A 14,610-nucleotide genomic window follows, 5' to 3' on the forward strand; every position below is an offset into this window, starting at 1 on the left:
TTCTTATGTTCATGTTGATTTTGATGCTCATAGTAAACTTGATGCAAAGTCTAAAATATGTTTTTTCATTGGCTATGGTGATGAGAAATTTGGCTATAGGTTTTGGGATGAACAAAACAGGAAAATCATCAGAAGTAGAAATGTGATATTTAATGAACAGGTTATGTATAAGGACAGGTTAACTGTAGTGCCAGATGTTATAGGGATAGATCAAGATAAATCTGAGTTTGTCAACTTAGATGAATTGACTGAAAACACTGTCCAGAAAATGGGTGAAGAAGATAACGAGAATGTAGATTCACAAGTAGATCAGAGTACACCTGTAGCTGAAGTTCGTAGATCTTCCAGGACCATTAGACCTCCATAGCGTTATTCACCTGCTCTAATTTATCTCCTGTTGATTGATGGTGATGAGCCAGAATGCTATGATGAAGCCTTGCAAGATGAGAATTCAAGCAAATGGGAGTTAGCCATGAAGGATGAGATGGATTCCTTGTTGGGGAATCAGACATGGGAACTGACTAAACTGTCAGCAGGAAAGAAGGCTTTGCATAACAAGTGGGTATACAGAATAAAGAATGAGCATGATGGTAGCAAACGTTATAAGGCCAGATTAGTTGTTAAAGGGTTCCAGCAAAAGCAGGGCATTGATTACACAGAGATATTTTCTCCAGTTGTGAAGATGTCAACAATCAGACTGGTGCTGGGAATAGTGGCTGCAGAAAATTTACATCTTGAGCAATTAGATGTAAAGACAGCATTCCTTCATGGTGACTTGGAAGAAGACATTTACATGATTCAGCCAGAAGGGTTCATTGTTCAGGGACAAGAGAATCTAGTTTGCGAACTAAGAAAGAGCTTGTATGGCCTAAAACAAGCTCCTAGACAGCGGTACAAGAAGTTTGACAGTTTTATGCATAGAATTGGGTTTAAGAGATGTGAAGCTCATCATTGTTGTTATGTTAAAATTTTTGACAATTCTTATATCATTTTACTGTTGTATGTGGATGACATGCTCATTGCAGGGTCTGGCATTGAGGAGATTAATAATCTGGAGAAGCAATTGTCAAAACAATTTGTAATGAAGGATTTAGGAGCTGCAAAGCAAATCCTTGGTATGAGAATCATTAGAGACAAGGCTAATGGTACATTGAAGCTTTCACAGTCAAAATATGTGAAGAAAGTTCACAGCAGATTTAACATGAATGAAGCTAAACCAGTGAGCACACCCTTGGGTAGTCATGTCAAACTAAGCAAAGAACAGTCACCGAAGACAGAAGAAGAAAGGGACTATATGAGCAAGGTGCCCTATGCCTCAGCTATTGGCAGCTTGATGTATGCTATGGTGTGTACAAGGCCAGACATTCCACATGCAGTGGGAGTTGTGAGTAGATTCATGAGTAGTCCAGAAAAGTATCATTGGGAGGCAGTCAAGTGGATTCTGAGATATTTGAGGAGTTCATCAGATACATGTCTTTGCTTCACAGGTGTAAGTTTGAAATTGCAGGGTCATGTAGATGCTGATTTTGCTGGTGACATTGATAGTAGAAAGAGTACTACTGGGTTTGTATTTACTCTAGGTGGTATAGCTATATCTTGGGCCTCAAATCTACAAAAGATTTTTACTTTGTCTACTACAGAAGCTGAGTATGTTGCAGCAACTGAAGCTGCAAAGGATATGATTTGGCTGCATGGTTTCTTAGATGAATTGGGTAAGAAGCAGGAGACGGGCATTCTACACAGTGACAATCAGAGTGCAATCTTTCTTGCCAAAAATTCGGCTTTTCATTCAAAGTCGAAGCATATACAGACAAAATACCATTTTATCCGATACCTTGTTGAAGATAAGTTGGTAATACTTGAGAAGATTTGTAGATCTAAGAACCTGACAGACATGTTGACTAAGGGTGTCACTATTGAGAAGCTGAAGCTGTGTGTAGCTTCAGTTGGCCTTCTAGCTTGAGGACAAGAGGATGAGTTGCAAGGATGAGGGATTGTATTTGGAAGATAGTGGATGATGTTGGTGATTGAACTAGTCTCCAAGTGGGAGATTAATTGGGCTTTGTGGAGCCTAATTTGTGTTGGATCCGGTTGACAACCCGACCTGAATAATGTTATGTAGTTTTTAATGGGAGATTTTGTGATTAGGGTTTTTTTTTTTTTTTTTTTTGGTGAAGTCGGTTTTGGAGAGAGATAAAGTGTCTGTAGCCGCAACTTGTATTTTCCTTAATAATAGTGAAATCTCTGCAATTCCGTGAACATAGGCAAATTGCCGAACCACGTAAATATTGTCTTGTGCATGTGATTATTTTCTTTGGCGTGTGTTTTCTCTATTTTTTTTGTTCTCATAGGTTTGGGAATTTGTGCAAATTCCCTACAGTTATTAGACTGCTTAAGATCAGGTTGGTATGAATATGATGCACAACATAAACAGGGTTTGTATGATAATATTACTAAACATGTTTTATTTTATTTTTTATGTTGGTAACTTTTTTATTTACACGTTTATCTATCAAACTAAAAGAGATGCAATTGAAGCATTCTGTCATGCACCTAATGTCTTCAACTAACAAACCTAATCTCTTTGATAAAAAAAACAAACCTAATCTCAGAAAGAGAAGGTTTTCACGCATGCACCTAATGTCTTCTAAATTGTTTTTGTTTTTGTTTTTTAATTTATAAAACTCGTTATTCTAAATTTCCAACCTTTTTCTAACAAGTGCCTTAAAATTCAACCCACCTCGTGATTTCAAATGGAATCCGACATTTTCATTTTATGATTTTAGTGGGTGCTGCATTTGCATCCAGTTTTTTTTTTTTAATGGTTAATGCTTTGTCTCGTAACTGCATTTTTACCTAATATGTACCTTAAAATTCAATCCACCTCGTGACCAATATTTTTATGAAAAATTAACTACTAAAGTTTGCTGGAATGAGATAGAAAATAAACTTAACTTATAATAAACTTATCAACAATCAAATCACCAATAGAGTTTGCTGGAATAATGGCATGGAAAGTTAAAAGACTTCGAAAGTGGGACATTGGGAAATAAGCATAACCATAAAATTAAAAGACTTTGAAAGTGGGACATTGGGAAAATTAAAAGACTTTGAAATTGGGAGTCAAAAGAGTAGAGGCGTTGCATACCTTTATTTTCAAGTGGGACATTTTTCCTTTTTCGGCGTGGCCACCTATCAATTAGTGGAGGGTTGCCCCCTTATTTTTATTTATTTATTTTTTTTTAAAGAAAACCGATAGCTAGTAAATCACTTTTTTACAAAAGAAGCAAACCCAAAATTTAAGAAAGAAACAATTATGTCCCTGCACACACTTTATGCATCGCTCTCCTTTGTTGGGCCTTTTTTCAGGATTATTTGTGAGGGCTTTAGATATAATATTCTGTCCCTGCACATACTTTAATTCAAAATGCCTAAGTTCAATAAGTATAAACTCAATTATATTATATTAACCACTCATTCTCTTCATTATTATTTAATGTGTGACTTTACTCACATGTGTATACCTAACAATATAACTATAAAGTAACATATATCCAGTAGAGTAGTATAGTAATTGTGTTTTGCAGTCACATTAATTACAAATTCAAAGGTATATATATAGTAAATTATTATTAATCCAACAATAAAATCAGTTTATGAGTTCAGTGGTAAGATATCAGTTTATGTGTCTAGTTGTGCATGAGGATAAGTTGCCCAAGCCCTCTTTTTGATGATTAGCTTGGAACGATATGGGCTTCCTCAACGAAATCGTTTTGCCTTACTTGAGTTGTAGTGAAGTAAAATGAGGAATGATGTTAGGAAGTGTGGACGATGATCTTCTTAGGTGTTTTGGGCTATGGGCAAAAAGATGCAATTAGTTTTCTCTTCGGAGATAATGATGATTTGGATTATGATCTTATTGATGATGGATTGATCGATAGCATATTGATTAGTGTAGTGTTGTTAGTGATTCTTTCTAGGTTCCTTTTAAAGAGCCAAGCTTGAAAACACAACGCAATCAAAAACAGAGAGAAAGACCCAGCGTATGCATTGTGGTTTTCCTCGAAGTTTTTGGCAGTCTAGTTAAATCGCATCGAGCCCTTTTAAGTGAGAGGCCAAGCTCAAGTGAATGGGTCATTTTGTATTTAATTGTCTCTCTGTCACTTTGAACTTTGGATATCATACCCTCTAAATTGAGGGTTGTATATCTGGAGTCGCCATTAAGTTATTGAAAAAGTAACAAAACGATACAATAAAAACAATTCCCCATTTTATCGATAAAAAATGTAATTTACGTCAATCTATATATCTATATCTATATATTACTAAAAGTTGAAGCGTAGCATTTAATGTTGTTACACTCAGGTTAAGTTACATCAGCTGCCATGTCATTAACACTCTTTTTATGAATTTGTCCTAAAATTTAAAATTAGTTTTCTTAAATTTAAAAATACTAATAAAAAAAAATTCCGAACCCTTTGTGTTCCACGGTTACAATTTTAGATGGCAATCCTTTGTGTTCCACGGTTACAATTTTAAACAGCAACCCTTTGTGTTCCATAGTTACAATCTCAAACGATAACCCTTCAGCTTTCTAACGCCAAATTATGACTTTCTAACTCCTTCATCTCTTCCTCTCCTCACACTATATTAATACTAAAAAAGTTGAATAATTCAGTGTAGGTATCTCTAAATCCCAGTTGCCCTTGACCTCTATTCTTGTGACTACCTGCATAATAGTTCAATGTAAGGATTAGATTAATAGTGTTGTTCTTTTTTATTGCGGGTTTTTTTTTTTTTTTTTTTCTTTTTAAATTTTGTTACTACCTCTTTTGTGTTGTGGGTCATATATGAGTTTTATGTATTTAGGTTTAGTATTTGTACTGATATATGATTGTTTGTTTCTATGTTTGAAATTGATTTGGTTTATTTATTTTTTATAATGTTTGAGACGGTAACATTATTGGTTTATATTGTGTAATCCGTGTGACAGAGTTTTAGTAGTATCCGTGTGATAGAGTTTTAATAGTTAGAAAATTGAATGATAGAGTTTTAGTAGTATCTGTGCCTGCAGAAATTCAATTGAATGGTGTAATTTGTGCCTACAAAAATTCAATTTGCTAAGGTATTTTAGTAGTTAGCAAATTGAATTATAGAGTTTAAAATTCAATAATATGCTTAGAACATGATACTTCTCATTTTTTCTTGGTCTCCTCGTATAAGTGAATCCCTCTGTCATCATTGAAATCGATTTAAAATTCCTTTTATTAGCTTTGATTTTACTCTTGGCTATATCATAAAAGACTGTTTTTTGATATAATCTTTTTTATGGTAATTATCGGCATTTTTGTTGTAGTTGAATCAAAATAAGATTATGCTATATTTGCATAATTAGTAGTTGTTGCATCTTCATCATTATCACAAGTTTAAACTAGAGATTACCCTCATCAATAGCTGTTGCGTCTTCTTCCTTGCCAAACTTGATCATTTTGACAAACCTTTTATTTATCTGATTGTACCACATGTATTTATTTACTTGTGGATTCTATTTGATTGTAAAATTTTTATGTCTTTTGATATAATTTAACTAGCTGGTATGCTAGCCAAATTGCTTGCTTCTTCAATTTTTTTTAATCTTTTACTTTGCCTTCAACACTATCATAATTGGTTGTCTCTTTAATGACATGTTCTGTCTCTATCACTATATACATACATACATATATATATATATATATATTGTTTTGTAGGATCCAAGCAAGAAAGATTTTAAGATGCTTGCTATTTTATTCTCTCAATTTTTTTACAGCATGAACAACCTGTGGTATTGAAGTAATTACTGAATATTTTATATCAATAGTTAATTGTTAATAGGTGTTTGATGACTTTAGAATATGAAAAGTTTTAGGTTAAATGGGTAACAACTTTAATTTTGTTAATTTTTGCTTTCTAAATTACTAATAGTAATTTATCATGTTAAATTGGTACTTTAATTATATATTAACTAGTATGTAACCCGTGCTATCGCACTGGAATAGATATAATTTAATAAAAGAATGAAAAAAAAATTGCATTTTATTATTTAAGTGATACTATTGGTTTTGTTTTTTTATTTATATATCAAGAGTTTATTCATGTTTAAAAGGCTTAGTTAAGTCTAAATTCATGTTTAAATATTAAACGAGAATGGATATCATTTAATAAAACAATGAAAAAAAAATATTGCATTTTATTATTTAAGTGATACTATTGGTTTTGTTTTTATTTATTTATTAATCATGAGTTTATTCATATTTAAAAGGCTTAGTTAAGTCTAAATTCATATTATTAACCAGAAAATTTCATTAAAAAAACTTAGTATTATGTAAATTTTTTACAATTGCATGGATATACTTAAGAAATACACATTAAGATGCATAGTGTAATTCTTATATATATATAATGTAAATACTATTGATAAATAGTCATTCTTATATTTTTTTAAGTCTTTAAAAAATGTTGTAAGGATTTTATTAGGTAGATTTATTCATGTTTAAAAGGCTTAGTTAAGTTTAAATTTATATTACTAACCAGAAAATTTTGATTAACAAAACTTTGCATTATGTAATTTTTTTACAATTGCATGGATATACTGAAAATACATATTAAGATGCATAGTATAATTCTTATATATATAATTTAAATACTATTGATAATTGCACGGGAAATGGTTACTTGTAGTGATACTATTGGTCAATTTCTTTTTTGTCTTTTTGGGTTTATCACAAAGAGGATAGAATTAGATAAAACATTAAAAATATATATTGCATTTAACTACAAATTTTTGATAATCACAAGGATAAGGTTGATTACACTTTGAATTTTCCACAATCTATAATCATTGATTTTGGCAAACCATCAAGGAAATCATAATTGTAAAACTTTTGCAAAGCTTAACAAACAATTAACAATGGAATAGAATATTGCACTTATTATTTAAGTGATGCTATAATTAGAGTAAGAAAATACTGTAAAAGAGACTTAAAGAAGCCTATGCACCAACTTAAACATTTCAAGGTCAATTGAGCATCTTTTGCACGTCACTACAAATTCTTCATAACTGTAAGGATAAGGTTCATATCGGTTCCAATGTCCCATTCCAATTTTGTGGCATGCTTGAAAGTTTGGAATTTTATACATGTTGGTTCTTGCAGTAAGTAGTCGAAGCATTTTTCGGCATTTGACAAGCCAATGCTTCCCATGTTCATCATTTAAAATTTCCAAAAGGTTATCAATGCCTTCATTATTTGACTCACAAAATAGCATGATTCCATAAATATAAGGTGCAATAAAATTGCCACATGGAAGAGTTTTTTCAATTATATTTTTTCCTACAACGACTTCTTCATTCAAAATATATCGATAGCTTCCCACTATCAGCGCATAAGGATTTTCTGCTTCATAACATGAAAATATTAAGCTTTTTTCTTTGTCATGTAGTAAAGCTGGATGATTGAAATACGAAATCAGCTCAATTTGTTGGAGGACTAATTTCTTTTCTTTTAACTTCTTGAAGCATTTGCAACTAATTAAGACAAAGGAAAAAATTAAATTAATAGACTGAATTATTTATATAGAGAGAAATGAATAAGTAGATACAAATTGAAGAAATAGTTTTTTTTTTACCTTAACTTAATGTTTCCTATGAGTGTTGCCGAATCTTTGCCCACTTTCAAAAAGATTTCAACCCATATGTCATTAGGAAGATTTTTTAAAGTTTTCATATTGTTGTTTTGTTTGAAATAGTATTATAACATTCATCTACTATTTATAATAAAATCATTTTTTAAGGTTCATAGTATGATATTAAATAACAATACATAATAATCACGTGTTTAAGAATTTGGAAATGATTATACATGAATTTGATGGTGATATGGTTCAATTAGTATAGAATTTTGTATTGCAATTGGCTCTTAATGAATTTCATTGTTTCTATCCGTTAATATTAATACTTTACAGTTAATGTTAGTGGTTAATTAGGTTCATTGAATTGCTGTTTTAGTCCCCTAACGATTCACAGTATTAGAAAGTGGGCAATGATTCAGATCTCAGGAATATAACACAAACCAGTTCAATGAATCAACAAAAACGAAAATCAATGTAAAACATAAAAGGAATTGAATTTTCTTAGAAGGAAGGGAAAAAAGTCATAACATAGAGAAGAAAATTGATCAAACTTATTAATTATTACTTATTGAATCGTACAATGAGAAGAATCCAAAAACAACTATAAAGATAGATTCAGAATTGGGTCACTACTTTCTTCAAATTTATATTCAAATATTGGTAAATTATTAAAGAGTGACAAGAAATGTGATTCATTTAAATCACTCAACATATTATGTATTCAATTTTAATTAGTATATATCAAGTCATTATGAGTTTAGTCATGGATGTTTATGTGTGATCTTATTATTATATGTTTAAAGTGACAAAAAAATGAAAAAGAAAATAAATACGAGATATTATCATGCGATATGGTGAAACCTCCCATCGAATTTGACTCTTGTCATAGTTTATAGTTTGAAAATTATCAAAGACTTGTGGGGTTACTGTTCTATGTGACATGAATTATTAATTGATATGATATAATTCTTGTCATGTATAAGTCAATATAACCTTGTTAGTTTCTGTTCAAATTGACAAAAATGAAATGAAAGAAATAAGAAATCTAGCTTTTTACAATGCAACGTGGCAAACCTAATTAACTACTATGTAACCATATCATGGTCTAACTTAAAATATAACTACGAAAAAATGGTGGAGTTATTACTTGATTTGTAATGTTATAGCCCAACATGAAATAGAAAATAAAAATAAATAAATAAATAAACTAAAAAAAGTTGTTTAGTTACCCATTTGATTTAAGGTTATCAGCAAATATAACAAATTAAGTTACTATTACCTTTTTATTAATTAACTATTTAAATACAATATGATTGGAATATATAATATTTACTTTATAATGATTATTTTTTATCATTAGACCAAGACATTAATGAATTAAAATAATTTATTTATTTATTTAATCGGGGCTTTCATGCACTAAGAAAATAATCTTTTTGAACATAGACCTTTTCTACAATTAAAAAAAAAAAAAATTGAATGGTTACAAAAATTATGACAGATTTGAACTATGATTCAACTAATTTAGGAAAGGATGCTATCCATTGAGTTACAAAATACTCTTGGCTTATCTTAAACTTATAAATTATATTCTTTCTAATGAATATGCTTTTGAATTTCATATTTGATTTGTCTTCTTTCAATATTTACAAAATACTCCTGGCTTATCTTAAAATTAAAAATTATGTTTCTTCTAATAACTATGCTTTTGGTAAGGAAATCAGTAGTTCTAAAGGCTCAGTTTGTTGGCAATAAAGTTTCCAATATTATGACAATCTCCTGTGGGGGAAAAAAGCACAGCAAATAAGGACATAAATTGTAAAAACATAAACAATCTTTGTCAAGACAATAAGCTGTTTACAGCATATACTATTACGCAATCAGGGGAAACCTGATTAACATAGGCAAACAAAAAAACTTTTATGAAACATGAAATAGGAAATAAACATGTAACATCAATCATAGGCAAACAAAAAAACTTTTATAATTAAAGAATAAAAATTGTTCACAAAAAGGACGGAAACAATAGGCAGATGAAAGAAAGGAGTAATCAAACCTTAAGAATGGTTGGAATTCGTTTTGCAGACCATAAACCAGGACCATTAAAATTCTGAGTTTCCTTGCAACTTGTTATGAAACAGAAAATAAACATGCAACATCAATGATAGGGGAGTTGTATATGAAGGTTATTATTGGAGAAAGGGAGATGAACCTTGAAATACACAGGTGTGGGTAGATAAATCTTGAAATACGCAGGTGTGGAAAAAAAAAAACACATCGGAATTATAACTGATCCACTTAAATTTAGACAAATGGAACCACATGAATCTTGACACATGGCACAAAATTAGGATTCTAATTTAGAATCGCAATTGGAGTTTCTCTTTGCTTCACCTATTATATATATATAGATTAGCTACAATGTTGTAATGTGATTTATTTTTTCTTTCTAATTTGTGAGGTTTAATTCAAATAATTTTGAATAAATCCTCTGAAATCAAATTCAATACAAAAGAAATTTTGTTAGGGATTCTGTAAGGCTAAGGAGAGCTTGAAGATAATATTGGTCTCATATAATATACTTATATTGTGAGCTTCAGTTGCTACAAGTAGTATTGTAGTAACTTATATCGTTTTAAGCTCAAAAAAAAGTATTGTAGTAACTTAGATATGAAACTCTAGATGTAACACAAACAACTAAGGATAACGACATTCACTAATATATGTCTTTTAATTTAAATGGTATTTTGCACAATTGCTTTGCATTCATTAGATTTCATTTTCAGTAATTTTCCCGTGTATCACATGGGTTAGCGACTAGTATATGATAATAGGTGAAGCTGAGAGAAACTTAAATTAAAATTCCAAATTAGAATTCCAATTTTGCACCATATGTCTTAAATTATTTATTCTTAAAGTGTTTTATTTCTTAACTTTAGAATTAAATGTGGGACCACAGCATAAATATTCATCCAAGTGAGTTATTAAGTACTAAAACCAAAGAGTCTAGAATAAATGAATTGTAAAAAAAAAAAAAAAAGTGCTTCACAATAATTTAAAAAAATGGACAATTTACATTTTATACCTAATAATATCCTTACAAAATTTTTTAAGGAGTTAACAAAATATAAAAATGACTATCAATAGTATTTAAATTATATATATATATATAGAAATTATATTATGCATCTTATTGTATATCTTTAAGTGTATCCATGTATATGCATGAGGTTACAAACTAGTTTAAATATAATAAGAACATTATATGATTTTGGTCCTAGATACAGTTTACCAAATTACATGGCTTGAAGTCTTTAATTATTAGGTGGGAAGATATTAGGCACTTACCTTGCTCAATGAACCGATTTCTAAATTGTGATGGCCGCCATTATGTCATGTCATGTCATCCATTCATTTAACGTGTGTTACTGAAAAATACAAAACATGTCATTTGAACTAAATTACGAATCACCCTATATTATTATAGACAAACGAGTAATGAGTTAAATGATGGAAAAAGAGTTGAAGAAAGAGATTAAGAGAGAGAGATGCACTAAGGTACTTAAGCAATGAGTCGGTTTATTCTTCAACAATGGAAATGTGATTCCAAGTAGGTATTTATAGAACCATATAACTATTCTATTAGCCCACATGACCTTATCTTAATGGTCCCATTATTCTTCACGTGCATTAATAATTCTAACATCTGTTAAATGTGATTAAGATGCTTGAATTATAACTAACTAACTAACAAACTAAATGTATTTTATACCCAAATGTGGGTTCCTAACATTTTTGAACTGATTGGAATAATCAAACAATATCAAACATTCAAAATGACAACAAATACTAGCAACTTGCATAGATGAAGTTTTATGAACGGTTTCAATTTGGTTGACAAACCTACTTCTACATCTTAGAGTTTTTGGAAAAATTTTGGCTGAGTTCAAGCCAAGAGTCTAGAGAAAACCATTCCAGTTTAAATCTCCAACTTGGTCTCCTAATGCCATTCCCCTCAAAAAAGTTATAAAAAAGTTGTTATTTAAAAAAAAAAAAATTACTGATTGTCCCGAAAGTTTAAACTATTGTAATAAGATAAATTAATTACTTAACCATATATTTCTAACACTCTCCTTCATGTCGGAGGTCAAATTTATATATCTAAAAGCTGAAGCGTATCATTTATTGTTGCTAGGCTCCAGTTGAACTATATCAGCCCATGTCATTATTCCATTTCTTTTCAATTTTTATTTAATTTTTTTAACACTTACTCTTTTTTTAATATTTACACTTTCTCCAACCTTTCTCTCTCCCTTACCTTTTCATCTCCTCACTACCCTCTACTTTAATATCACTTTTCATATTTCCCTTCATCTTCCCTTATTTTGTATCTTGTTATTTACACCCTTTTACTATACCTTTCTCCCTCTCTTACCTTTTCATCTACCCTCTACTTTAATATCACTATTCATCTTTTCTTTCATCTTCCCTTAGTTTGTCCTTTTTTATTCTCACCCTTTTACTATAAATTTGTTATTCTTTCTTCCATTCTTTGCACAATTTTCACTCACAAAAAAGGTTATTTCTCTCTTTCTCTCTCTCTCTCTCTTAGTTGATTTTTTTTTTCTTGCATCTTTGCTTTAGATTGATAGATTTTTGTATTTTATAGAACTCTACTTTTGGTTGATGCAACTAAATTTTAATTTTAAGATTTTTTTTTGTTCTCTTTGATTGTTAATTTACTCTAATCAATTATTTTTTAAAAAATAATCCTAATACCTAATTTAGTTCAATAACAACCTTCATATCCAGTAACTATTAACTATGTCTTAATTTTAATCTTCTATCATGAATGAAATGTGGAAAATACTCAAATTGAAGGAATTCCTCTACAATTCAAGGAGGAAATACCGCTTGGAAAAAGATCACAAAAAATAGAAGAAAAATCAAGCAAATAATACCCTTGGAATGAGAGTCAGATAATCAGGTACTCTACATTTTGTTTTTCAATAACATTACACAAATAGTATATTTAGTTTTAAATAAACTTAACAAAAAAGGTAAGTCTTTTTCTTTTATATTGTAGGAAATTGTATTCACATGCCTTGCAACAACAAAAAATATTGAAACAAACGTTGGTTGGTACAATATTGGATGTGCAAAGTGCATCAAAAAAGATAAATATGAAAGTATGTTTTGGTGCAATCATTGCAATAGTAACTCTGATTTTCCAATTCCAAGGTAAAATATAAACTATCAACTTTGCAATCATACAATATATGTAAACATAAAAGTAAATTTTTTAATAAAAAAAATTTAATCAAATTAGATATTTATACATGTAGGTATAAAATTCATCTCAATGTTAATGATGGAATAAAGTGTGCTGTATTTATTTTGTTTGATAAGGAAGCTGAAAAATTACTTCAAATAATAGGAAGAGAGCAATCCAACAAATGTGCAACTGTAAGACTGTACAATTAGCATATATGATCTTTCATTTACTTTGACAAGAATATGCTATTTAATATTTTATCGGATGAATGCAAATTTCAACCTACTGAATGAAAATAGAAAAGCTCATTGGAAAAACATTTGTGTTTCAACTAAAGCTTAACGACTATAATTGGAAGAAAGGAAGGGAATTCAAATATAGGAATTCATATTGTGTCAAAACAATCAAATAAAAGTCTTTGCTCCATTAATAATAAAACCTTTTTGGAAAATCGAAACTTATACAAGTTATACTACCTACATTCTTAACTTCTACCTACTTTGATTATCATTAAAATAACAAATAAATAAAGCAGCAAATTTTTTGACCCCATGAGGTATATGAATCATGGGTATCCAATTAAACACTGGTATTGATAAAAATAAATTGTAAAATACAAAAAAATAATGAATCACATCAATACTAGTTGGCAGTTGTGGCTACTACTATTCCATGAAATTTACTCATTTAAGTAGAAATAAAAACTTCATTATTTAACAATTGAAATATAATCTTGTCTCATTTTATTCAACCTTTGAATTCAACTACATCCTCCAAATCTATTAAATTATATATAAGTTACAGCCCAAATCGATAATAGAACAACACAATCAAAGCATGAATATACAACATCAAATACTTTTTGAATTGCTGCTTGAAATTTACACAATTGTTGGAAGCACTTAAATTCAAATATATATATATATATATATATATATATATATATATATAAATTCCACATAAAGTGTTCTCATGAAATGACATAGTGTATTAGAAAAAAAAAAAAAAAAAAAAAAAAAAAAAAAAAAAAAAAAAAAAAAAAAAAAACATAGCTACCAAGGATATGTCCTCTTGTAATAACATAAATTACATAAAAAAAAAATAAAGTTACCCAATTTAAAATCCCATTTTCCAACATTTTATTTCACCTTTAACTATGTAAAGGTTAAATAATTGATGTGATATTAATAACTTTTCGACTACTTCAAAATTAAGGTTGTCAAAATTGGGATTCTACGTAGGATCGTGAGAGGTAGGTGGGATCGTGAATAGTAAGATCGGATTGTGGATCGTAAGATCTTACATTATTTGAGAAAAAAACATATTGGTATGTTAAATAATCACACAAATTATACATTCATTCATAATTTGCATCTATTTGATATAACTACCATACATCACTACATCCATTTGTAAGCATCATTTAAATAGGCCAAAAACCTTAAAATGTGACACTCTATTGAAATGTTATTTTTCATTTGGGTCCAACTGAGCCTTCTGTCAAATTAAAGAAGATTATAAGAAACCATGATCATTCGGGATCATCAGAATCATACAATTCTACTAATCTTGAACGATCGCAAAGTTCCTTGAAAGATCCAAATTGTTTTAGGGAGATGAGATCATAAAATTGTAAGATTGTAGGATCTAGATCGGAATTTTGACAACCA

This window comes from Castanea sativa, chromosome 12 (genome assembly GCF_040712315.1).
Source record: "Castanea sativa cultivar Marrone di Chiusa Pesio chromosome 12, ASM4071231v1".
In the NCBI taxonomy this organism is placed as follows: Eukaryota; Viridiplantae; Streptophyta; class Magnoliopsida; order Fagales; family Fagaceae; genus Castanea; species Castanea sativa.